Raw genomic sequence first — 24,125 nt, forward strand, 5'->3', positions numbered from 1 at the left:
CTCCTGCCCCCAGCGGCCCGGGAGGAACTGAACCATCGCCGCACAGGAAGTAGCGGCTGCGGGGAGCGGCGGCAGCGACAGCCGGGGCTGCCGCACTCAATGAGCGACGCTCCCGCAGCCGCCCGCCCCGCTCGCCCCTTCCCCGCCTCCCGAGGGCAGCGGCGCCGAGCCAGCCCGCCGCCGCCGGGGGCTGGAGGCTGAAGCGGGCAGAGGCAGCTCCGGCTCTTCCCGAGGAGGAGGAGGAGGAGGAGGCGGCGGCGGGGACTGCAGGTTGGTGCCGCTCCGCCGGCGAGGCGCGGGTACCGGGATGCGGGGGGGATGCGGGCGGCGGAGCCTCGTTGGCCGGGGCAGCATCCCCCGCCCGGCGCTGCCGCACGCCGGGGGCTCGGCCGGGAGCCCCTTCGGAAAGGCCCCGGCGCGCCGCCCCCGCTGCGGCGGCTCGGGAGGAGCCGCGCCGGGCCCAGCCCGGCTCGGTCCGGCGGTGCCGGTGCCGCCGGCGGGGGCAGCGCTTTGTGCGGCCGGGCGGTACCGGGGCGGGGGGACGGCGGCGGTGCGGGGAAGGGCACAATGGTCCCGGCTGGAACGCATCCTGCCCATCCCGGGTGAGATGGACGCCGTCCCGGGAGGCGCAGGCTGGCGGGAGGAGGGTGGCTGGGTGCGAGGGATGGATGGATGGATGGATGGATGGATGGATGGATGGATGGATGGATGGATGGGCAGGCAGGCAGGCAAAACGTGGGGCAGCGGTTTAAAACAAAAAGAAAGAAAGAAGGAAAGCCCGTTTCGGAAGAGCCGGGCTGTGCCTGGGTGCACGGCTTGCGAGTGCAAAATGGAGAAGAGCAAACCCTATTGATCTGAGAGAGGCAACCAAATGGGATGCTGTTGTGCCTGTTCAGAGGGTGCTGATGGATATATTAAGGTTTTAGGCATATAAATGAATAAACATGCTGATTATCCCCTTAGAGCTTTTAATACACTGTATTCTGATGGAAATTTTTGTCTTGAGATGGTTACCTGTTTGATGCCACGCTTGTATGTTCTTCCCCTCCAGTATTTTTTCCTCTTTTAATCTTCATATTTCCTCATTGATTAGGCAGAGAGCTTGTGTGGTATGAGAAAGGAAAGTGTCAAGAGTTCCCAGGAATCTTGCTGCTCATTCTTCAAAGCAGTAATAATTTCATTAGCTCATCATGTTACCTTACTCATAAATTTCAAGGCCAAAATAAACTTCATGGCCTTTCCCCTCTCCTGCTCTGAGGGAAATAGGCTGGAGTCCAAGATGGCATGTTTGCTGTCAGTGAATTGCTGATGTGACAGGCGTGTTTGGGAGCAGAGTGGTAAAGCTCTCCACTTGACTTGGCACTCTTTCTCTTGTGGTGATGCTCTTCACTTGAGACTGTGCTTGAACCACAGGTCATTTGGGTGAAGTTCAGCGTAATCTCAGGTATATGTGGGGTTTTTTTTCCCAAGTTTGAGTCTACAGGCAGTAGAACTTGCAGAGTTTCCATTAATTTTCTTGCAAGACTGCAGCTGTGTAGGAGATGATGAAATTAAATGGAGTTATGGTTGAGCACTGGGCTGTTACAGAGCTCCTTGTGCTGTGAATGGTTCTGACCCTTGGATTTTAAATGTAAATGTGCTAATAATTCCTGTAACTTTCATAGGAGCCTTGACTTTTGGTTTCCTTCTGTGTACTCTACTCTTCTTTCCCTTTCACATCTATTTTTACTGAGCCTTCATGACTAAGATTATGCTCATTACTTTCAGTATGGTTTTCAGCCTTTTCTAAGAGCAGTTTTATGTACTCTTAAGAAAGTCTCGTTATCTCTTTCTTGCCTAATTCCCACCTTCACCTCTCCACCCTTATACACACAGTTAATTGGAGAAAGCAGGACAGAGAACAGTTGGTCTCCAAATATAGCTGGAATTCAACAAGCACAGGAAAAACACCTGACCAGATTGTCCCCACTGAGCATGATAAAAATGGCAGGACCACTTATCAAAACTTTGTAGTGCAGTTTAACAATGCATTGCAGATAGCTCCGCTGAGAGTGCTCAAGTTGTGCCTGACAAGGGCTGAAATCAGAATGGGCTTTAGTTGAGGTAATGTTGGACAGAAAAAAAAGGAATGTTATTTCCTCTTCCTCTTGTGGTTTCTTTTATCTCTGAAGAGGTGCATTAACAAACCAGACAAAATTCCACTTACAGTTACAGGGAACTCTACTAGCACAAAGTATATGTTCTTTTCCCAGCCAGAGCTAAAGCTTTCTGCTCTGTGTTAATCTTCTTACAAAATGAAATTATTGCATAGTCCTGTGCTGGATTCTTTTTTTTTTTTTTTTCCCCCTTTCTGCCTCTGTTAGCAAAAAGATGCATTGTTTTCAAATCCTAAATGGTGTTTTGTTTACTCACAAAACTATTACAGAATGATTAATTTGAGGCTTACATTTTTTGGGGTATCAGTGTGAATAAGGTATTGCTGTAAGCTGTAATGAGTTCACCTGTTCTAAATTTATGATAGCCATAAATTTGGGGAGGCTGCTTCTACACTCTATGCAAATTAAAAAAAAAAAAAACCAACCCAAGAAAGGTTGCATTCAGTCTTGCTGCTTTGGATTATGAGAACATAATTCTTGATAAGAATGGCCAGGGTACTGATGAAGATACTAAATTATCATCTGCAGTGCCTAAAAATGTCCTGTTCTTTCACTGGGTTTTTTTAGTGCTCATACTTGGTTAGTGCATGCATAGCCTGGTTATAGTCAGTGCCTGAACAAAGACCAGGTGTCTTGGCAATCCCAGATTGCTGGGAGATAAAGAACAAAAGAAATTACAAAACCCAAAGAGAACCTGGGATTTCATTGTTTCTCAGACTGTTCTACTCCCTTCTGGTGCTGAGACATCAGTAATAAATACTCTCTGTCTACTCTTGCTAGCTCTTAGCAAGTAATTGATAATTTTTTTTTTACCAAAATGAAAAGGAAGGGAATAGAGAGATATTTGAAGGCGTTATCCAAAGTTCTTCTTTACCCATGATATTAGCCAAGATAAAATAAGAAAAAAGAACACTAATCCCCAGGCCTCTGCTGTGTGCTTGATGAAGAAACTCTTCAATGTGTTGCATGAAAATCAGTTTGCCATCTGATGCAGGATCCTGGTAGGATTCCAGGCGTGAGTCAGCACCTAAGTTAGGGACTGATTATCACTAGGACATGGGCACCTGTGGGCAAAATCAACATAATCTAGGAAGTGTTTAATTTGCTGATGTACCAAACTTGGTTTATTAATTGCAGAGGTCTAAATTTCAAATGGTTAAAAAGGAAGCAAACCCTTGCTTATGTATTTTTTTGTCAATGCCTCCAAAGTCAGTATATATTTATGATTTATCTGTAACATTTCCATGTGCCTGTGAGTCTGGACACATTTAGGAGCATGCAAGATGTGACAGTGATGAGAAGATGAGCACTTAGGCGTGTTACGCACAAGTCATGGCAAAGATGAGAGAAATATTTGTCTATTTTGTAAAGACCAATCTGTAAGTGCTGCCTTTGGATCCAGCCCTTTGCAGCAGCTCCTCCTTGTGCTGTGAGTGTATTTTAAGCTGTCTAAGCAGCATAACTGTGCTGGATGGGACATTTGTCTTGGGAAGCAAGAGACTTGGGCTTTTGTACTTGTCCAAATGAGTATTCAGTGTTACAAGAAAGAACTGAGAGCCTATGGGGATCTTGTTTGCAGTAAGTAAAACCCAGAAAAGTTATAGGAGGACAGTGCATTGACTGAGGAAGTGCTGGGTGGCAATTTTGATAAAGCTTTCCTGGCCTTTTCCCTGGAAGGTGTTGAAATAATGCACAGCTCAGGATACATGAGGACACCTCACACTGGACTGATGGGCAGAGGAGACACCAGAGTGGCCTTTCTGTTTCATGCCTGTTCTGTGTCAGTGTTGTCTTGCACCTTGAACTTTCCAAAGTTGTTGATCTCTATGAGACAAACCTGGAGAAAGCAGGAATTTGTAGTACATCTTGCTGTTGGTAATACAGCCCAGTTGCTCCTGTTGCTTTTTTGTCTCCTGGTTTTTTTTTGGTTTTATCTTTTTAAATTTCTTTTCCCCCCCGCCCCCAGCCCTTGTGGCTATTCTGAGGCATGCAACATTAAACTTTACATTTAACAAGCAAATGTAATTCTGGGCTTGTGCCTCCCCTGGGAATTGGGGAACTTGGGACCTAGGCTCTGTGAGGTTTGCTGCTGCAATGCTGCATTTTTTGTGCACCTATAGGTGCCAGTTCCTCTGTAGAGAGCCAGCACGAAAAAAAGAGAACGAGTTTTCTGTTCCTACTTGGATGGGGAATGAAAGCTGGTGTGCTGACTAGTCTTAATACTGTCATTTATCTTGCAGTAGTATCAATAATGTGGTGTTTGCTTTCCAAACAAAAGATGTGGTTTTGTGTCCCAAAGAGTTTAAAGATCATTTGAAGCCTGGAGAAGTGGAAATGGTAGTTTTCTCTGCCAAACCGGCTGAGCCCTGGGTTGCAACCTTGTTGCCTAATCGTGTGATTACTGCTGGAGTTTCAGACTGCTCAGAAAAAAAAAAAAAAAAGAAAAGGCATATCAGTGAAGCAGACATTGATTTCCCTGTATTTTATGAGAAAGAAAAGGCACATAGGTTTCTTGTACATTTGGACTGAAATGGCAGAAGTTTTCCATAGCTATGAGGTGGATCCAAGTGTATTGCAGAACATTTAGAATCCAACAGCTCCTGTGGATTCAAGGGAAAAAACCCAACTATTCAAACTGCTACAATATTCTGCATCAATGCTAAGAGCTGTTCAATGGTCAGGCCTAAGTGGTATGACATTGGACTCTGTGTGTAGCAGCTCTTCTCCATGCAGACTTTCTCATTTGCTGCAAATTAAATGAGATTCCAGTGACATTTTTAGTTCCTTTTTTTTCTCCTCTTGTTGTTCTTTTGTGTTAGCATTGCTTAGGTAATTATAGTTGTGCTCTCTAGAAGCCCTGACAGTCTAAACTGAGTTCTTTGTAAAGAATGTGGTGTTTCCCTTAATTAAGAGAGACTGGAAACAGCACCTGAATCTATTAATTAAATAGTCAAAGTTGATTTCTATTTAGGATATATTAACAAGCAAAACAAAATACATTTCTGACTAAAATGTAGAGTAAATGAGCTTCTGTGAGGTGCTTTTTTTTTTTGTGAAGAAAAATAATCTATTGGTGCTGCAACTGTCACACATGCACAGTCATGCAAAATTCATGTGAGATAGTTCCCAGTTCTATGGTACTGAGAACAATAGCCGCTGTTTCTTCATCAAAGCTCTTCAGAGATGTTAAATAATCCTTGTGACAACCCTATGAAGTGAGTATTGTAGTAATTTTGTATGGATGGCAAAACAATTAATGGGCATTGTCTCCAGCTGTACTGGGAAGGTGGGATTTGCAGGCTTGGCCTGCTGCTGGAGCTCCTGCTTGTGTGAGCAGGGGGTGGGTGAGCCTGTCCTGCTGCCTCTTCTGTCTGGACCTGTGCTGATAAAAACAACCTGTAGGTACTGCAGTCATCAGCATGGAGGTGTGTAGGTCAGGGTGGAGCCTGCATGTCCTGATAAAGGATGGATTTAACTTGTTCCAAGTTATTCTGACTGCGCCACTGGCATTGCTTCTTGGAGCAGAGGGGTGTGGGGCTGTTTGTGCTGTGACCTGGCGTGTCCATCTGAACGGGAAAGTTGCTCAGACTGAATCCAAGCACAAGTTTCCTCATTTGTGGGGTGAGATTCTGGCCAGCCTGGGTTGGCTTGGTTTGGCTTGAGGGTGGTCTCCTAATTTCCTTTGATGTGAAAAGGGTGCAGACCCCGCTGTTCCCTCTGCTGTGAACACCAGCTGTATCTGGCAGCTGAAGGAGGTCTGGATAACCAGGACATGAGTTCCTGTTTGGGTCAGAGCAGTGTCACAGCTTTCCTGTGCAGCCTGGCTGTGGCTGCTGAGATACTTGAGATATTCCTCTTCTCCTCCACCAGCTCTGCCTGCTGCCCTTCCAGGAGTCATAAATGCCACAGCAGATGGCTTGGGGAGGCAGTGTCTGTAATTACTGCTGCAAGATTTGCCGAAGCTTGACTCTGCACAAAGAACGCTTTTTTTTCCCCCTGGAGATTCAAAGTTGTTGGTACTTCAAATGCAGATTTGGTCTTTTCAGGGGAACACGATGGAGGAAATGTGTGATTTATGTGCTGGTTCAAAAGCAGCCTGTCTTTCCTCTTGACATAATTCATATCATGCTTTAGTGTTACCAATTTTCAGTCTTCTCTTGCTGGGTCAGCTTTCATGTTCCTGGTAGTGATATGGGCTGGACTGCTCATGGACCCAAGTCTTGATAACAGCTGACATACTGCTAAATAACACAGTCATAATCAGGGTATTTGACAAAGGTAGGTAACCTTCCAGCAGGTCTCAGTGTCAATGTTGTTCTCCCATCTGAGCAGGGATGTGCAGCTCTAGGTTTGACACATCTTTAATGCCTAATGCAAGAGCTCATCTCCCAGTTGCAGCTGTGATTGATTGACCCGAGGTTATGCTGCAGTGTCTTCTTTTCTGTGGGTTCCTTGCTCCAAATACCTTTCTGAAGTCTTGATCTCCTTACCAGTGTGTCTGAGCTGAATTTTCTCCTCTTGCATCTCTCTGATGCTGATGGGCCTTGGGTTATTATTAAGCTAGCCAGGTTTGAATTATGAGAGGGCTGAAGCCAAAGGGAAAGAAAGGTTTTCATTTCCTGAGGCCAGTGAAGAGGCTGTGACCCAAATCACCCCCTGAGCAATGTTTTCTCCTTCTGGTGGTCACAGCAGAGGTGGTGCCTCTGGTTCCTCAGACAACTTTCTGTGATTACTTATGGTACAGAGGGTTGAGCCCCTTTCTATTTCAGGGATTTTTAAAAAAATTTTAAAGCTTGCTTTGTTTGTAAAGTACATTTGGCTAAATGTATAAGTATCAATGGGAGTTTGGGCCAGATTGCAGGTTGTTACTGATCTCTGTTTCCAGTGAAGCACCATTGCTGGGATCATGGGATTGAGGTGGCTTTTGTGTTTTATGGTTTTTATCTTGTCTTTTGCTTTCCTGGCCACTCATGGCAAGGGGACAGGGCCATGCTTTTTTGCAGTCTCTGCTCACAATTATTCTGAAACTTGTAAAAGGTTTTCACGTTGAATTAGCCTGTGGTGTTGCTCTTACTTGTGGAGGGGGCAACTACTTGAAAAAAGAAGTATATCATATTTAGCTAGCACTGTAGCAAGGATGTTGTTTGTGTAATCTTTTAGGAATTGAGATGAGGTAGGATGTACTTTAAGTAACTCAGTTTGCTTTCTATTGTTTTGAGTTGTTTCTCTCAGTGGAAGCTGAACTGGCTGGCCTAACACTCCAGCTGCATTTTCCCCCAGCGTCTTCTGTGATGGTACAAGACCTATTGCTGCCAAACACTGCTGATTCCTTTCAAGCTTTCCTGCCCAAATATTCATTAGAAAACACTCAGCCCTTTCCCTCTGCCTGCTCTGAAAAGACTGAGTTTGCATTCATTGCTTAACAGCAGTGATGCCTTAAACTGAACTTAGAAGGCAGCAGCAGAGAAGTGCCTTGGCTGCAGATCACGGGGATGTTGGGCAGCAGGGTCACAGTGTGCTTGCCCTGGTCCTCTGCTCTTCCCTGGCCATCAGTTGCTGTCTGCTGCCAGGGATGTGTTGTGAGATGGGCTGGACCTTGGCTCTGACCTGCTACAGATGTGTTTGTTTGCTGCCAGGGTCCTGCTCAGCCCCCAGAAAAGCCATTTAACCTCGCCTTTGAAAGCTTTGGTTTAAAATGCCATTGCTTCAGCTCATTTGTTGCAGCTGGAGCTGTGGCTGTGAATTGAGGACCATGACTTATGGTAAAGGTTTTTGGAGCATAGAGTCTAAGAATGAAGACATGTCCATTAAATATATATGTTTATGGTGTTAGATGAATACTACTGCTGGCAAGCTCTCCTGGGTGCGGCTCTGCCTATATCAAAGCCCTCTTGATGGTACTTCTCTGTTTGTTTTTTTTGACTTTGAAGCTTTTGCCAACAACTTTCCAATAAGAAGTTTAATCTTTGTCTGGATACTATGGTTTTTTTCTGGTGTATTCCAGTGCACTGCTGGAGCAGTGTGTTGACTTCTCAGAAGCAGTATCGTGCTGGAGAACAAGAGCTGACCCAAATGGTGATGATGAGTCCTGGGGCACTCACAGCATCACCTCAGTTATACTTCACAGTAAAAACCAGGTAGACACTGTTCATCTTTGAAATAACAGGACCTGCTGTATGCAACCCACTATGAGCCTTGCTTCATTCAGGTAATGAGTGCCTACCTTTCTCTACAGCAAAAGAAAGTGGTATAATCCTTTCTTTTTCCTCATGCTGTTTGTATTTCATCAATTTTTTAGTGTCCTAAGCCTTAAACATTTTCTGACATGTTCTGTATCTGCAGTGATCACGTTTGTCAGTAGATCTGGTCTGCAGGTTGAACCTTTGGTTTTCCTTCAAGGCACTGAAGGGTGCAAAGGCTGTACTTTGCATCCATCTACACTAACTCTTCCAGCAGCAATTCTAAACCTGTTCTGATGGCTCCCAAAGGAAGCTATGAACTGTTGTGAAGGTTTATCTGTGGGTAACGTGGCTTGCTGGGCCTGAGGGAGGAGGAGGATGTGGTTTTGTACGAGGGAGGCCAGCAAAAGCTTTACTGCACTTGGTGTTGCATTTGAAGCTAGCACTGGATGCTCTTCACACCACTGCTGCTGTGAAGGAAGGCACAGCCTTTGAGAACATGATCAGGTTGATAATGACAGTGAAGACTTCCTTCTCAGTGAAAGAACATCCAAAAGAATGTGGTTTCACATTGGTTTAACAGGCATTTCCTCCGTTGATTTATTTTAATAAAATTTTGCCTAGATGGCTTTTTTAATTGAATATTTAAGCAAGCTGAAAGCAGGCATTTTACTGTCTCTCTTTAATTTGTGCTGATACGTGGTTTAGCATAATTATTTTTTAATGCCCTTTTTTAAAGTGTAGTGCCCTCATCCCCATGACCCTCTTCATTCAAGAAGAAGTGGATTTAATTTGGAGAGAAATGTCTGTTGTATCGCTGCCCTGTGGCAGGGAGGTATGTGGGAGGGGTAGGCTTGGTGAAAAAAAAAATTGCTGACTTTTAAAGTGATGGGTTCAGGCCAAAAAGCATTAAGAATGGTCTGAAGCATACTGTGGCGTTTGTAAAGCTGCCTTTCTGAACCTCATGAATTTAGTTCTAAATATGAGCCTTGCAGCATTTCATAGATGTCTTGGTTTTACTGGGTGACCTAAAATAACCAACTTACGGTTTTCCTCCCTTTTTTCACCCCCCGTTCCTCTCACAGGCCTGTCTTTTCTTGTTGGCCAGCATTAACTGTCCTGGATCCCTAAAGAGAAAACAGAGCCCTGTTCCCCTCTTTTGAGGTTTCTGCCTCAAAATCCAGTGTGTGGAATGGTGGAGTATTCCTGGGCAGCAGGATTTTGTCACTGAACATGAAAACTGGCCACCTCCTGTCTAGTTGGCTCCTTGCTCTTCCCCAGTGCAGTAGGAATACCAACACTGGAAAAAAAAAAGGTTGGCACAATCATATATAGAGATATTGCAGTTTAATCTGGGACAGAGGAGTCTGCTGGTACTCTTGAACCCTCCCTTTGAATAAGATTAATCACAACAGCCTCAATTTTTGGTGATGCCATTGCCTACATTCATTAGTGCCTCTGTGTTTTCTCTGGAGGCTTTTCTTCAGTGCTGTTTATTAACACAGCAAGGTTGGCAAAATATCTAAAGGGGGAAAAAAGCTCTAGGCTTTCTTGTATTCCTACCAAATACCTGTCTGATAATAACCAAAAATGTAGTGCTTCCACTTAGCAGTTTGAAACTTGAATGCAGGTCAGTCAGTTGACTGCAAAAAAACACCAAGAAGAGCAAACCCTTCCTTGCTTTCTGCCTCCAGAAGGAAAAACCAAGCACCCTAGATGAGGGTGCACACACACACCCCTGCAGAATGCTTCTCCTTGGCATGAGCTGGACTGTGGCATGCAGCTGAAGGCACCTTTTCCTGTGGACCAAGCTGTAAGAAAAACTGAGGGGGGGAAAAGAAAGATCACAGAGATGTCTAGAAAACAGTAATAAAGGGAAGGTTTAAATAATCAAGATGGTTCTGCGTAAAGAACACCTGAAAGCCTGCTGCAGGAGCAGGAGGGAGTGAACTGCTGTCTGTGCCTGCTGTAGAGAGGACAACTTAAGGATTTAAGATGCAGAATGGAGAGCGGCAAAACTTTGGAAAAAGCTTTCTGTTGCCAAGCAGGAGTTGTAAAATTGATGTTGCTGGAAGAAACTCAAAAAGAAAAGATCCTGGAAAATGCTGGAGAAGACTTGGGGTTTGGTGTTTCTGCACTGGGGAGTGGAGTGCCTGGTCCCTGGTGGGAAATGAGCCCTTAGAAGATGTTTTAAAGGCAGGGGAGATCCAAAGAATGTAAGTTCTGGCCTTCCCTGCTCATCCCTTATGCTGATGTAAAAAAATAAAAAAAAAAAAAGCTAGGAGGGGGTGGGGGACAAGAAATTAGTAGTCACGATGAAGAGAATTAAAAGGTGATGAAGAAGCTTTGCTGTCACAGGTTGGGGACAGCTGGGTTAGGTGGCTTACAGAAATCTCCTTTAGCTGCACACTCTGCAATTTTATATTGGGAGAGACTTGTGTTCCAACCCTGCTCTGCTCTTGGAGCTTCACGTGCTGTGAATTCCAGCACAGGGCAACAGTGATCTATCTGAGTGTCAGATCAAATGACCCTGGGAAGGATATTGGTATTTTTGCTTTGCTGTCAGGTGGTCCTTTCAGATAGGGGCTGCTTCTTATCTTCCTCTTTGAGAACGTGAAGCAATTCACTTGCAATTCGTGTGTGTTCCATGGAGAAGGTGGAGCAAAGCCTTGAAGGTGGTGACCTTCGAGATCAGCCTCAAAACAGGTGCTTGAACCCAGCCACCAGAAAAACCATGGTGCCTCCAGTTTGCTATTTTTTTCAGCCTTTGGGCTCTCAGTGAGTTTCTGTGGCACAATTAATTCCTGATGACCAGCCAAAGCAGAGTCGTAACTACCAGGAATGCATGGAGGACACTAAACAAAAGCTGAAAGGCAGGGTAAGTGCAGGCAGAATTTAAATTCAGGTGCTGGTTCTCTCTACAGCACAGTCCTGCTTGCCTTTTTGGTATTGCAGCCATTGCACAGAGCTGGTGGGTGCTGAAGTAGTTTTGCAGAACCATAAGCACTGAATTAAAATCTGAGTCAAGTTCCTGGCTCCCTGTACCAGCGAAGGCTTTGCTAGCAAGCATCTGAGACGAAGTACCAGAAAATTTATGGACTGTGATGGTCTGTCACTCTGTGAGAGCAGAAAAGAAATACCATCCAGCTTCCTGAATTGATTTCTTTGGTGTGTGGTGAGCCTAAAATTGTTTGGCAGGACATATGGTCTTTGTGTGTTGGTGAAACACAGGCGATCTGGGATGCTCCATGCAAGGAAGTGCAAGTGGAGCATCTTGTTCTTGGAGTTCTCTTCCCAGCAGTGACCAACATGTGACCTTGGCAGTGCTGAGCTCTCATCAGCTGTGTTTTAAAAAGCATCAAAAATGTGTGTATCTCTAATGTAAATGAGGCACAACTTGCCACAAGGAACTGACCACAAGGAAATTCAGTCTCACCACGGGTCCCGTGCCTACACAGGGCAGACAGAACTGAGATAAACTGAGCTTGCATTTAATAACTCAGTACCTGTTGGGGGAATCCTCACTGACTGGTTTTCAAAATACCAGATGGGCTTCTGGGAGGGGAGCCCTGCTGTGTTTCTGCCTTGATTCCAGGACAACATTAAGGTGGGGTTCTGTCCACTGGAAGCATTTTGGACGTTACTGTGAGGTAAATGGACGTTCCATCATGTCTTTTGCAGATAATACAGTGTTTGCAGTTCACAAATCTGGTGGAATTACACATGTGAGAGAGGGAATGAGCAGCAGAAAGCCCTAACATAACCCAGTTACCTGTACTCCACAGTCCATATTTGCTCTGGATAGCCAGTGAGTCCTCATTAGCTGTAAATAATTGTTACACAAATTAAAATCCCCACTGCACTGATACAGGTCCTCTCTGCAGGGGTGCCTGGCTGACAGCAATAGTGTTGAACAAGTTACAGCAGCATCAGGAAGATACAACCTGATTACAAAGTGGGGATTTTTTTTCCTGCATTGAGCTTTTTTTCTTGAAATTTTAACTTGCATGTCTTCTCTAGAAGAGGGTGGATCTTCTCAGACAGGTGAAATTGTGCATCTCCAACTTATCTTGGTATAATTTTCTCTTGTTCACCTCCTCCTCCTTCTCTTCCTTGTTTCATCCCACTTATTGTGGGTTTTGTCAGGGCCCTTTTTTTGGCATTTAGAATCAGTTGCCAAATTACAATAACAAGCAGGTAAGCTGAGCACTGCACAGCGTGATAGATGCAGTAATTGTACTAGCAACGCTTCATCTTTGTGGGTTGCATTTTTGTGCTTCCAGTATACTCAGATCAGGTTTTCTTTCCTGTACCTCTATTTTTTGGTACAAGTTGTGTGTGGGGGAAAGAGGAGCAGCATGAAGGGAGTGAAAATGAACTTTATTCCTGTTTTTTCTTGGGTTTAATATTTATGTTGCCACGGGGTGGGGGCTGCTGTTCTCTGCCAAGTCCATCTGTAGGCAACCAGCAGACCTGAATGTAACAGGTCCACATTTGGGCACCTACTGCTGTTTTTTAAGCTGTGAAGCAAGCCAGCATGTCTAGAGGCTGGTCTGGCTTGGAGGAGACGAATGTGTCAGGGAGATGCTGTGGGGCCTGTGCAGCATCATCTGTTCAACCTGTTGCTTTCTGGGACTCCTGTTGCATGTTCTAAATTCCTGTGGCACTTCTCTTCTGGCCTTGCTTTCTGCTCCTTGGGATCTGTCACATCTTGAATGTGCTGCTTGTCAAATTCTTTATTTTCTCCACTAGGAACTTGTGGAGTTGTTCCTGCTGCTTCTTCCCTCCTGTGTCCCACCGAGGCACTTTGTGCTGTTTTTTCAGAGGCCAAGAGGCTCAGACTACTCTCTGGAGGGCTTTTACAGCCATTTAAGAGCTGCTGGCCATATTTTAGGATGCATTATCTCTTCCTTTTGAGGAGTCCTAGTTTTCTGCCTCGGGTCTGGATGCAGTCCTAATTTATGTAGAAATCCTATCTTAAAACTTGTTCAGCTGTTAACTTACCACAGACAGCTTTGCAGTTCTTGTGATGGAAGTGAGAGTTTCTGCATGTGGAGGGGGCTGTGCTAACTCACTAAAGATTCTGGTTATGTTGGCCAGTTCTTCACTGCAGCCTTTTTAGTTCTTTAATGAGAGGTTATTTTGGGAGGAAGAATGTAATCGGGTCAAAAATCAAATTTCAGTCAGGGCTGATTCATTTTGTATGGGCATGTTTTGGTTGCTGGGCATTGCTCACAATAGAAGTTGGAAGAATTGGAGTGCTCAAACTAATTTTTACTAGGTCTTTCCCACTGGCAATGATTGGCTTTCCTGACACGGTTTCATTTCAGACTTTGGAACACTAATTTCTGTTTTGTATTAAATGTACTTTTGACTAACAGAAATGTGTTGGGTAAAGTAATAAAGCCCAAAGGGTAACAGAACCTTTTCTTCTTGGCATAGTGTTTTTTCTGTAGATCAAACATGGATGTATTTTGTTTTGACCTGTTTCATTGCTAGTATGAACTTGAAATTTAAAGTTCTTGCCACAGAGCAGAGTAAACTTATAAAGCACTCAAGCAGATTAAGGCAGAGTATTTGGAGTCTAAAAGATGTCACCTTTGTTCACCATATTCTGGTGGTTCCTATTAGCAGTCATTGTGGCTTTGGAGAACAGGATGGCTCTATGAAGTTAGAAAACACTTCCCAAAACCTGCATATCAGGTAGTTAAAATCTATAATGTCTGATATCTAAAACTTGGGAGGTTTTTGAGTTGATAATGTATGCTTTTTCATATTTAAGCTTGAATGACTTTTTAAAAAAAATTATTTTTTTTTTAAGAGGGAGAAAAACTGCCATGATCTCTTACAAAGTAATAGAGGGAACCAGTATTATAAATCCCTTTATATGTTGTGAAAGCCCAGACCTTTCCTGTTGCTACTTTCTATTTTCCTCCTGTGCAGCTCAGGATTTTTATTATGTGCTCTTTCTCTCATAGTCACTATTCTCAAAAATTTCTTCAGACAGACTGCTACCATGCAAAATACTAAAAATATTTACAGTGAGACAGCAGCATTTTTTCTGCACACTGAAATCACATGTCCACCAAATGAACTGTCTGGAAGGGGACAGGATGGAGGGACCAGGCTGGTTCTAAATTGTTACCTCTGCTTTAATTAAATGTTGTAGAGACTTGTGGGGCAGCTTGTCTAGCTGAACATCTAATGTCTCTTTAGGTAATTTAGGGTGTTTCTTCTGGCCTGGAGCCACCACTCTCAAAGGGCACTGGTTTCCCAATGGTCTAATGTGGTATCTGCCAGTCCTGTGTGGATGTTGTGGATGTGTCTTGGAAACATCTAAAAACATCTCTTGGCACTATGTTTAGAAACCCAGCTCTTTTCCAAAAGTGTTGGTTAGAATTTCAAGGAGCAGCTTTTCTCTGCCTGTTTACCTGGAAGCCTTTTCCCCAAACCTCAGTCACCTTTTCATCTCCCTGCCTCACTGTCAGTGTGTTCAAAGCCAAAAGCTTTAAGTGCCAATATGCAAATACACCCACAGGTCAGTGCATGAATTCAGTTTGACATTATTTGACTCTTTTGAAGATGTGATTTCATGGCTATATGACTTTAAAATGACTCTGAAATTAAGATCTGTGAGTAATCTGTAACAAAGGAACATTGCAAAAATGCAGGTGCATCAGAATAGGAATAATTTGCCTTGAAAAACAGATACTTACGGACCTGCAAGTGCTGTAAGCCTTAATATTTTTACTATTGTTGTGATCAAGATTTTTATTATGCATTAAACAGTTTATAGGCAGCTGAGCAATGTAGTGTCTGCTTGCTTGCTGTCTTCCCTGTTTCTGGCCCCCAGCATTATCCACATTTCAGTGAAATACAGTTCCTCTGATCAAGGCAGAAGGAGTAAGGTAGTGATTGGTATGGTGAGATGTTTTTTTCCTCCCACTACTTTGCCATTGTCTTTTAACACAGTACTTCCAAACTAAACACTGTGTGGTAGCTTTGTGGTAGTTCTGATGGTCTAAAGAAACAAAATAAAACAACTCCAGTGATTAGCAGCTTTGGAAAAATATTTGTCCTGTGAAGACAGAAGTCATTCCCTAGCAAAAATTACTTGCACCTCTGTGCTTTCCAATCCTCTGTTATCCAGAGGATAACACTCTGATAAATGTTTAAATCCTTTTGATTTCAAGATTCCCATGTGTCCTGAATGAAGTTGCTTCATTATTTTTAATTCTGTCATCATTCCTGAAGAGTGATTTGGACTTACAAAAGGGGCTGTTGTTGCAAATTGCCTTAGAACGAAAAATATGACAACCATCCTGAGCTGTGGAAAGAAGGATGAGTGTAGATACTAGGAGAAAATCCAGTCTCTGGAAAGCAGCCACATCAGCAGTGCAAACTGGGGTAAGGTTCAGGGAGTCTCTGAATGGTGCTGTTCTTGTTGTCTGAATATCTCTCAGATATTAAGGTGGTGCAGGTTACTTGGTCACTAAGACTCTGTTTTTGTTATGAATCCTTTTATAAAGGTCTGTATAGATTCAGTTGTTTAGTATTTTGGGTAAGTATTTCCTGGTTTTGAACACCCTTCTGGGAGTCAAGGCATAGAATGGAAGGGGAAAAGTTGCATGGGGGGAGTTTACCTATATATTCCTTTTCTCTTAGTTTTTTTTCTAAGTCCAATAGAAAGGAGCAGAGTTGGCTGATTTTAAGAATCAAGTGATAAGCAGAACCTTATACCTAGAAATTAATAACTAGAAACCTTCCCTGCAGTTGAGTAACTTGTGCCCATCTCTAGTGACAAGCATTTAGAATGATGCTTCATCCAGGTTATTACACTGCTGAAAGTAAACATTCTTTCCTTTGAAGTGCATCAAATGCTTGTTGCAGTAGTGGTTAATGTGCCTGATTTCAGAAGGCATTCTGCTTATTTTTACCTATTTTTCTTGGTCTAAAATTCAGCCACAACATCGAATATGGGTCAAAATATATTCTGTTTGCCAGTATGTACAGTGAAAAGCAAAGAGTCTCACAGCAGTGTATCAGAATTGTAATGGATAAGTAATACTGTAGTTTGTGCTTTCTAAATATTTCAAATTACGTTTGAGGGTTGTAATGAAATGCTGCTTTGTGGTGTGACAAACCACTGGCAGCGGGGCTGGTGAGGTTTGCAGGGTTTAGCAGTGCCTGCAGCGCTGTGATCAGGGCTGGGCAGTGGGGCAGGACACGGGGTTGAAAAGCCAATTCTGGCTCTTGGCAAAATGCACTGGTGAGGAATCAAAACCCTTCCTTGTGATCGTAAAAAAAAACCACCAGAGGTCCAGAGGGCAGCTGTGTGTTTGCTCTACCTGTGCACTTTACCCTGGTTGTGTGCCTTTTCCAAGGGGTATTTATATTTTAAGCAACATGAGATTGCAGCTGGACCCGTGAAGGACGTGAGGGGTGTTTTGCACGGGGTGGTCAGAACGTGCTGGCTCTTCCTCTCTGAGCCTGCTCTGAGCAGCACAGGCCATTCCAGCAGTGCCTCCCTGATCTTCTGACGTGCAGCTGGACACATCTGGAGGCAGCAGCCGTGCTTTGTGCCGGGGATACCGCCGGGCGCTTCTCTGCCGAAGGATCCCTGGATTAAGGAGAGGGCATGAACGTGGAGCTGGCCATCCCTTTGGGGCACTGAAGCTGAGGTGAACTCTGGTGAGCTGTGAGAGCAGAAGGTGCTGGGGAAGTCAGGGGAGCTGCTCCTCTGGCTGTGCCTGAATTCCTGGTGCGGACGGTGTGTGGTTCCCCTGTCCTGGAGCAGCTCTCCCTGCAGTGGGTGAGCCAGGGCTGCTTCCTGGGGAGCTCTGCCACAGCAGGTCCTCGGTGCTGGGTGGGAAGAAGGGGGCAACCTCGTTTCTCAGTTTGCTAGAAGTGGTTGGGCATTTGGTATTTCATCATTTTTGATGATTGTGCTGGGGGGCAAGGTGAAGTTGGGAGCTCGTTACAGAAAAGCTGTAATCACAGAATCACAGAATGTCAAGGGGTTGGAAGGGACCTTAAAGATGATCTTGCCATGGGCAGGGACACCTGCCACTAGACCAGGTTGCTCCAAGCCTCATCCAGCATGGCTTTGAACACTTCCAGGGCATCCACAACCTTCCTGGGCAGCCTGTTCCAGTGTCTGACCACCCTTACAGTAATGAACTTCTGCCTAATATCTAACCTAAGTTTCTCCTCTTTTAGTTTGTACTGGTTACTCCTTGTCCTGCACCACAATTCCCTTACATGTCACCTCTGGAGTGTGTATGAGTTCTTAATGGATTTACCACTGAATGTGCTATACTTGGGATGCTGTCAGCATGGAATTCTATTTTCCATGTGCCAGTAAATATTTTAACCTTTAATTACTAATGCTGTTTTATGGATTCCATATTTCATAAACAGCAATTACTTTTTAAATTTCTCATCTACTTAGGAAAAGTTGTCTTTACTCATGTATTTCTGTTTCCTCTGAGGATAAGAAGTAGACAGCTTTTGCTTTCTTTATGGAAATAAATGAATGTGATGGATGTGGAGAGGCATCTCACTTCTTTTGAATTTCTTTGTGTAGGAAGAGGCTCTACTGTTCCATTTTAGCCTCTTGTGGCACCTGGAAAATAAGAATCAGGGAAAGCCTGAACCTGAACTCAGGCTGACAGGGAGGTGTGAAAACAGACTACTGACATGTGGATGCAACTGAGTCTTTTTGGTGGAGCTTGAAGGCAGTCAGTCTTACTGCAGGACCCAGATATGTCAAATTTAAATGACATGGAGAAATCTGGTTTATTTGGTATTTGACTGTTCATTTATCTTTTTTTTCCATTGCCTTTCTTTGTGTTTAAAAATTTTATACAGAGAAAGGGAAAAAAAACCCAAACTCAACTTGCTTATTTGGGCAGTGTTTGTTTCCTATGGTCAAATGTTGTGATTTCTTTTTTTTTTTTTTTCCCTTTGATTTTAAAATTTTAAAAACCATGCTGTGAAATGAATCTGGAAAGCAGTAGGTAGATTAAAAAGGAATACACTTTAACACAACTAATGGAGCTCCCAGGAGCAAAGAGACTGGAAGCACAGGGAGAGAGGCACATGCAAGAAGGAATAAATCTCTTTGACTGTGCTGCTGAATGCTCAAAAGTCTTTCTGCATGTGGTGTGAGTAAATTGCCAGCTGTCTTTAGTGCTTAGGAATAATTATTCCCTTCTCCTTGAGTCATTCTGGAGTCGTTCAAGTCTGTCTGTACATGAGCAGGGCTTCTTCTGTTTCTTCTGATACTGCTCAGTGTGAGGCTCACTGAGCTGATCCAGAGTAGTATTGCATGAGTTGTAAAGAGACTCTGTAGGATTGATGGGAGGGGAAACATGTTTTTTAATATCTCTGCTTATTGCAGGGGGTTTTGGCTTTTGGGTTTGGTTTTTTTTTTGTGTGTGTTTTGTTTTTCTCAGTCTCAGGTAGAAGTTGTGTGGATGAACCATATAGGTGGAAGCAAAAGGGGATGCAGTAAAGCTGCCTGTTTTTACTTCCCTAAAACTTTTAACAGACTTATTTTCCCTAAATTAGTTTTTGTCTATGGCTTTTTGCGTGCATATGATGCTGTGTGTGTTTTCTGCCCTTTTCTGCCTAAGTTAGAGCCCAGCTGCTGTAAGCTTTTATGCAGTGTTCATCCACTTGGAAGTTTCTGTCTGTGTGTTTTGCTGGATGTGATTTTTAGAGCAAAGACAGGAGTAAACCTGGATCTGGTGAGGGACTTGATCCCTCTGTCCAGCACCCCTTGGAAGCTGCCATCCCATGCCTTGAAGAGGTGAGGAAGCCTGCTGTGCTGCCCTAAATAAACTTTCTTGCTGTGTTCAGAGAGGCTGATTGGTTTCATTGATAGAGCTGTAAATGAGACAAACCAGCCTGCTTTAAGACCTCTGTGCCTAATGAATCAGTCAGGATGTTTTGATCTGTCCTATACAGTTTTCCACCCGAGCTACTCTTGACTATAAAGACCTGGACTTACACCATTATGTGGCAAACCCTTTAAATTTGGTTGCTGTTATTTAATCCTGTAGCTGTTGCTTAAAGAAGGCAGTAGAAAGAGCCTGGCTGGGCAGTCCCTTGCTTTTGTGTCCCTGTTCCTGGTGTCCCCTTTCTTTCTGCATAGATCACAAAGCCTGCACACATCTGATCCCCCCCAGAGCTGGTGTCCAGGTAAAGTTTCGCTGCTCTCCCTTGTCATGGAGTTCAAAACAAGTAAATGAACAACAACTGTATTGATCAGGACAGCATGGAAAGGAGTAAAGTGAGTTTAAAAGAGCAGCTGCTCCCACATTTTGCTTAGAACAGGGGATCACTAAGGATTTGTCACCTGGAAGAGCCTGGGTGAATGTGTAGCATTCTTCTGGATTATTGTCATGTGGTGTTGTGTACTGACTGCTGAGCTCAGCACTGGTCAGTGTGTCTACATGGCCAGCTGGACCCAGGCTCCCTGCCTCTGCTACAGGAAATTTTGTGCTTGGAAAAGTCACCCTTGAAATACTCAGTGATCTGAGAGAAAAAGCAAATAAAGTTGTTGTCTTTTCCCTCATGGCCCCTGCTTGTCCTGCTCCAGCCCCAGAATTGTTTCCTGCACAGAATTGTTTTCTCTTAATCCGTTTATTTTCTCCCACGCATTTTCTACTAAAAGAAATCCACTTACTGTATACATACTTTTACTTTATCTTTTTAGTCTGCTTTTACTCATCCTTCTTCATTATCAGTATGGTTTCTTTGTTTCCCCCTGTATCTTTTTCTGTACTTTCTCTTGTTTTCTTTTCCTTCCCTTCCCCTTTTTCATTCCCTGATCCCTTTGCAGAGCCACCCCTTGGCTTCTCAAGTCACAAGCCAAAATTAGAGGGTGTAGGAATTATCCCAGGGATAAACCCATGTCTCATAAATCTGGGTGCAAACTGTAATTTCCCTCCAAGAAAAGCTTCCAAACTTGATATAAAAAATTATTAGTTACAAAGACTATCCTGGCCCTTGGGAAGTTGTTCCAGGGGATGCTGATTTTTTGCTGAAGTATGTGGCTCATGACCTCTTCGTTTTTTAGTTTCATCCAGCATCTTTGTTCACTCATGTTGCTTCTCCTGCCTCTCCAATGGAGTTTTCTTCATCTGTTCTTCTTCCCCTCACTCAAGAACTGTCCCAAAATCTGATGTGCATGTTTTCCTCTTCACATTTCTTCAGGACTTAATTTTTATGCCTTTTGGGTAGAGTTACTGACTGATTTGAAAGCCATTGAGTGAATTCTAGAAGACTGCTAGTATGGTTCTACTCTTCAGGCTGACTTTGGAGGAAGCAATGATCTCAGCTCCTGTGTCTCACCAGGCTCAGGAATTTGCTGTGTATGTAGAGCCTTCCCTTAGTTTTCAGTGCCTCAGCATTCAGAATTTAAAAAAAAAAAAAAAAAAAATCTGCTCCTTTGCTTTTCCAGGTTCCTGTCAAGGCTTTTGTGGGGGAAAGTAGACCTTTTGGTCACATGGAAAAAAAAACTCGTGGGAAAAACAACAGGACTCCTTCACAGGTCTCTGTATTTTTACAGTTCTGGTAGATAGGCAGAGTGTCAGTTTTACTTGTATTACAACAGTAAGGCCTATTTGCTTTAAGCCTTGTATTTTGCAGGACTGGAAATAAGTCCTTGAGACTGTTGGTTTTTCAATTCATGAAGGGAGTGCTGGAAGAGATTTGAGGAGAATAAGTGGTTTTTTTTACCACCCTTCAGTTTGACAGTCAGACCAAGGCTTTTCTGTGGAAAACTGGCGCTTTCTTTGGAAAGGTCAAATATGTGTTCAAATAACAGCGTGCAAGAACAGAAACCCCTTTCAGAGCAGGTGTCCAGAGATGCAATAGAAGTTATCTGCTTGTCTCTTATTATACCTGTCACCAGAGAAATCTGCTGAATGAGTCTCCAGTTGCCAGCAGGAGAAATAAGTTACAGTGAACAATAAGAGGCCCGTGGGGAGTGCCCAAGGCATCGTCTTTCACACAGGCTGAAAGCTCTTTTCTTCTGTGCAGGAAAAGAACAAATAAGGAAAATGTTAGTCTGCTACTGACAGGACACATGTGAAGCATTAGGAAAAATTAAAAGGTTGGGTTACTTGCAGTTCTCTGAAGTTTGATCCTTATCTCTGTGCTGACAGAATTGAGAGAAGGTTTTTTTTACTTCCAAGGAAAAGGAGAGGACCAGTCAGTCTGGCACAGGAATATAAACCCACTTCTGTTCCTCAAAGTATAAAAATTGCTTGGTGGAACAGATTGAATTGTGTGAGGAGTCCTTGGAGCACATTTGCAGTTGTAATTTTTTGTTACATGTTTCATAGAATCATCTATAGCATCATGGAATGGGGTGGGATGGAAGGGGATCTTGAAGATCATCTCATTTCTACACCCCTTCCACTAGACCAGGTTGCTCAGGACCCCATCCAACCTGGCCTTAGGACACTTGCAGGGATGGTTTTTTTGCCTCTGCATGGAGAGGAGGAAATTGAAGTGCTGATTCTGCATCCCTTACCTGCAGGAGCCTCTCCTGGAGATGTTTTTACCTGTGGAAGTGAGCATGTATAGGGTATAGAGGCCCTACCTGCTTTGTACCCTTGTTTTATTCTGAGTATTTTTAAGGGTTTTATAAAATAATTTTATAGAAAATACTTGAAGTTCGTTTTTCATATAATCTTATGAAAGGTTAGTGAGTGAAGTTAACAGTACAGACTTAAGGCCAGTGGACCTCAAGGTGCTGTAAAAACTATCCTCAAACTTGTGCAGGTTTCATGAAATACAGATGTGGGCATGTGACAAGCTCATCACTTCTGGGTGCACACTGCTGCAGTCTTCTCAAGGATAGTACCATGGATAATGTGTTTCCCTTGGTGTTTGCCGTGTGTTACAGAGTATTTTCTGTCTTGCTGTTACTTGCATGTGCTGAACCCAGAGCCTTGGTTTTGCTGTGCCAGCGCTTTGGAGTTGGAACGCCTGTGAATTTCCTAAGGGAATGTGCTTGCTCCTTTCATGCTGGAGGATGTGCTCGGCTGGGTATGAGGATTTTGGCCAAGAACACTGCACCAAAATATTCCCCACATGATGGGCTGCTTCTGCATCAAATTCAGCAGCTGTTTCCTCGTATTGCTGTCTTCTGCAGTGCTGTCCTCTGCCAATTCTCCCTTTTCTCCCTAAGGAGAATGCACACTGGAGAGCTGATTCATCAGCCCAGTGAAGAGCTGTGCTCAAATTAGTCCTTTCCCCAGGCTTCAGAGTATTGTCCAGACATGAACAGGAATGGATGGCGCTAGGTATGAGTGTACAGCTCTGGTAAGGATTTTTCCTGTGTGTTTCTGAGGGTCCTGTTACCTCATTTGGAAGTAGAACTGTTTCTGTCTCCTTTTGCAGGCAGCTGCCAGATCTTCTTTGTCTGTTCCCTACACTGACCTTTTTTATTCTTTTTATCCCCCAGTTTGGCTGTTCCCTGTTGTCCAACCCCTGTAAGAGAAGTGAACTGCCTGATAAAGAGATATATTATAAAGATATATATAGATATATAAAGAGATATATTCCTTTTGTTCTGCAGCTGGTTCTTTATTGGGGAGCCAATAGTGAGGATTTACATCTAGGTGGTGATAATGTGAGTGCATGAGAGATCTGCTTTCTCTCAGATTTCAGTGGCTCAGTGCTTATGGCTGGAGAATAAGCCAGAATGTATGATATACAAAGCAGGAGCAGAGAAAGCAAAGAAACAGAACAAGAAATTACTGAAAAAAATATATTTGAGTCTCTAGTATATTCATAAAGATTTGAGATTTCCCACACACACTTAAAATATTGCTCCACATGTTGCTCGTGTCAGGGTGAGCCTGGATGTAAGGAAACCTTCCCTCTCTCCTTTAATAGCTGCTTTCTCTAGGTTCTGGGTACTCATCCAGAACAGTGAAGACAGGGAGGGTCAGGGTAGGAGACATCTTCAGTGGATGTCTGAAGCAGAGCCCTTGTGTGGGAGTTGGTGATGCTTCATGGCAAGCTGTAAAAGGGAGATGTTTGGGAAGCAGAGGCTCAATGAAGCACTTGGTGGTGTTACTTGCTGCAGTGCTCTGGGACACAAGAAGACAATTCTGGGGGAAAAAAAATAAAGAAAAAGTCAGAAACATGATTGTAAGGACTGGCCCCTTGTCATCCACCCTGCTTACACCCTGTTAGGTTACCCCCTGACTTGTTTTTGACCAAATCTGGCCTTCTGGCCGGTCTTGTAGCAGCACTGGTCAAGCTTAAGAGTAGAACTTCAAGTAGCAGTGGCTGCATTGCCTGGCAGGGTGCGTGCCACAGCAGAGTCCTGCCCTTACCTTGAGCCCTTCATGAGGCTTGTGAATCAGCACAGAGTCCACTGAAGAAGAAACAGGCTTCTACAGCAATTTGCCCTGAGCCCATGGGATTCATATCCTGAGAGGCTGGTTAGTACTAGCTCTGTGTTTGATAACCTCTGGGTGTTTGAATGTCGTGTTTGGAGGAGGAAGGGGGGAAAATACACCCATGTTGAATGTTCAGGCTCAGGATATTGCTCAAACTGGAAATGAAAGGACTATGTGGTATGCTTTTCTGTCTTTATCAGTAGTTCAAATAGACATGCTAATCCCTGTTCTTTCTAGTAGCTGTGGGGATTATAACCACAGTGACAAAGGCACATATTGTAAGGAAGACTGAAAATTCACCTGTCCATCAGATGCCTGAAGCAAAAGTTTATAAAGATGAACAAACCCCCAAGCAACAGAAC

At 43.8% G+C, this 24,125-nt stretch overlaps 1 protein-coding gene across 6 annotated transcripts in view; it reads left to right on the forward strand.

Annotated features, from left to right (window-relative positions):
* The first annotated feature begins 22 nt into the window (after positions 1–22).
* The window catches only part of AGPAT3 (1-acylglycerol-3-phosphate O-acyltransferase 3), a 96,113-nt gene continuing 72,010 nt past the window's right edge, over positions 23–24,125 (forward strand). The window contains exon 1 of one of the 6 annotated variants that reach the window (XM_058833460.1): positions 23–270. The gene's annotated coding sequence lies outside the window, so the exon portion shown is untranslated. Of the gene's footprint in view, positions 271–16,744; positions 17,027–24,125 lie in introns of those variants that run through there. The other 5 variants (XM_058833426.1, XM_058833442.1, XM_058833452.1 and 2 more) reach the window with 5 other exon arrangements.

This window comes from Poecile atricapillus, chromosome 1 (genome assembly GCF_030490865.1).
Source record: "Poecile atricapillus isolate bPoeAtr1 chromosome 1, bPoeAtr1.hap1, whole genome shotgun sequence".
Classification (NCBI taxonomy): Eukaryota; Metazoa; Chordata; class Aves; order Passeriformes; family Paridae; genus Poecile; species Poecile atricapillus.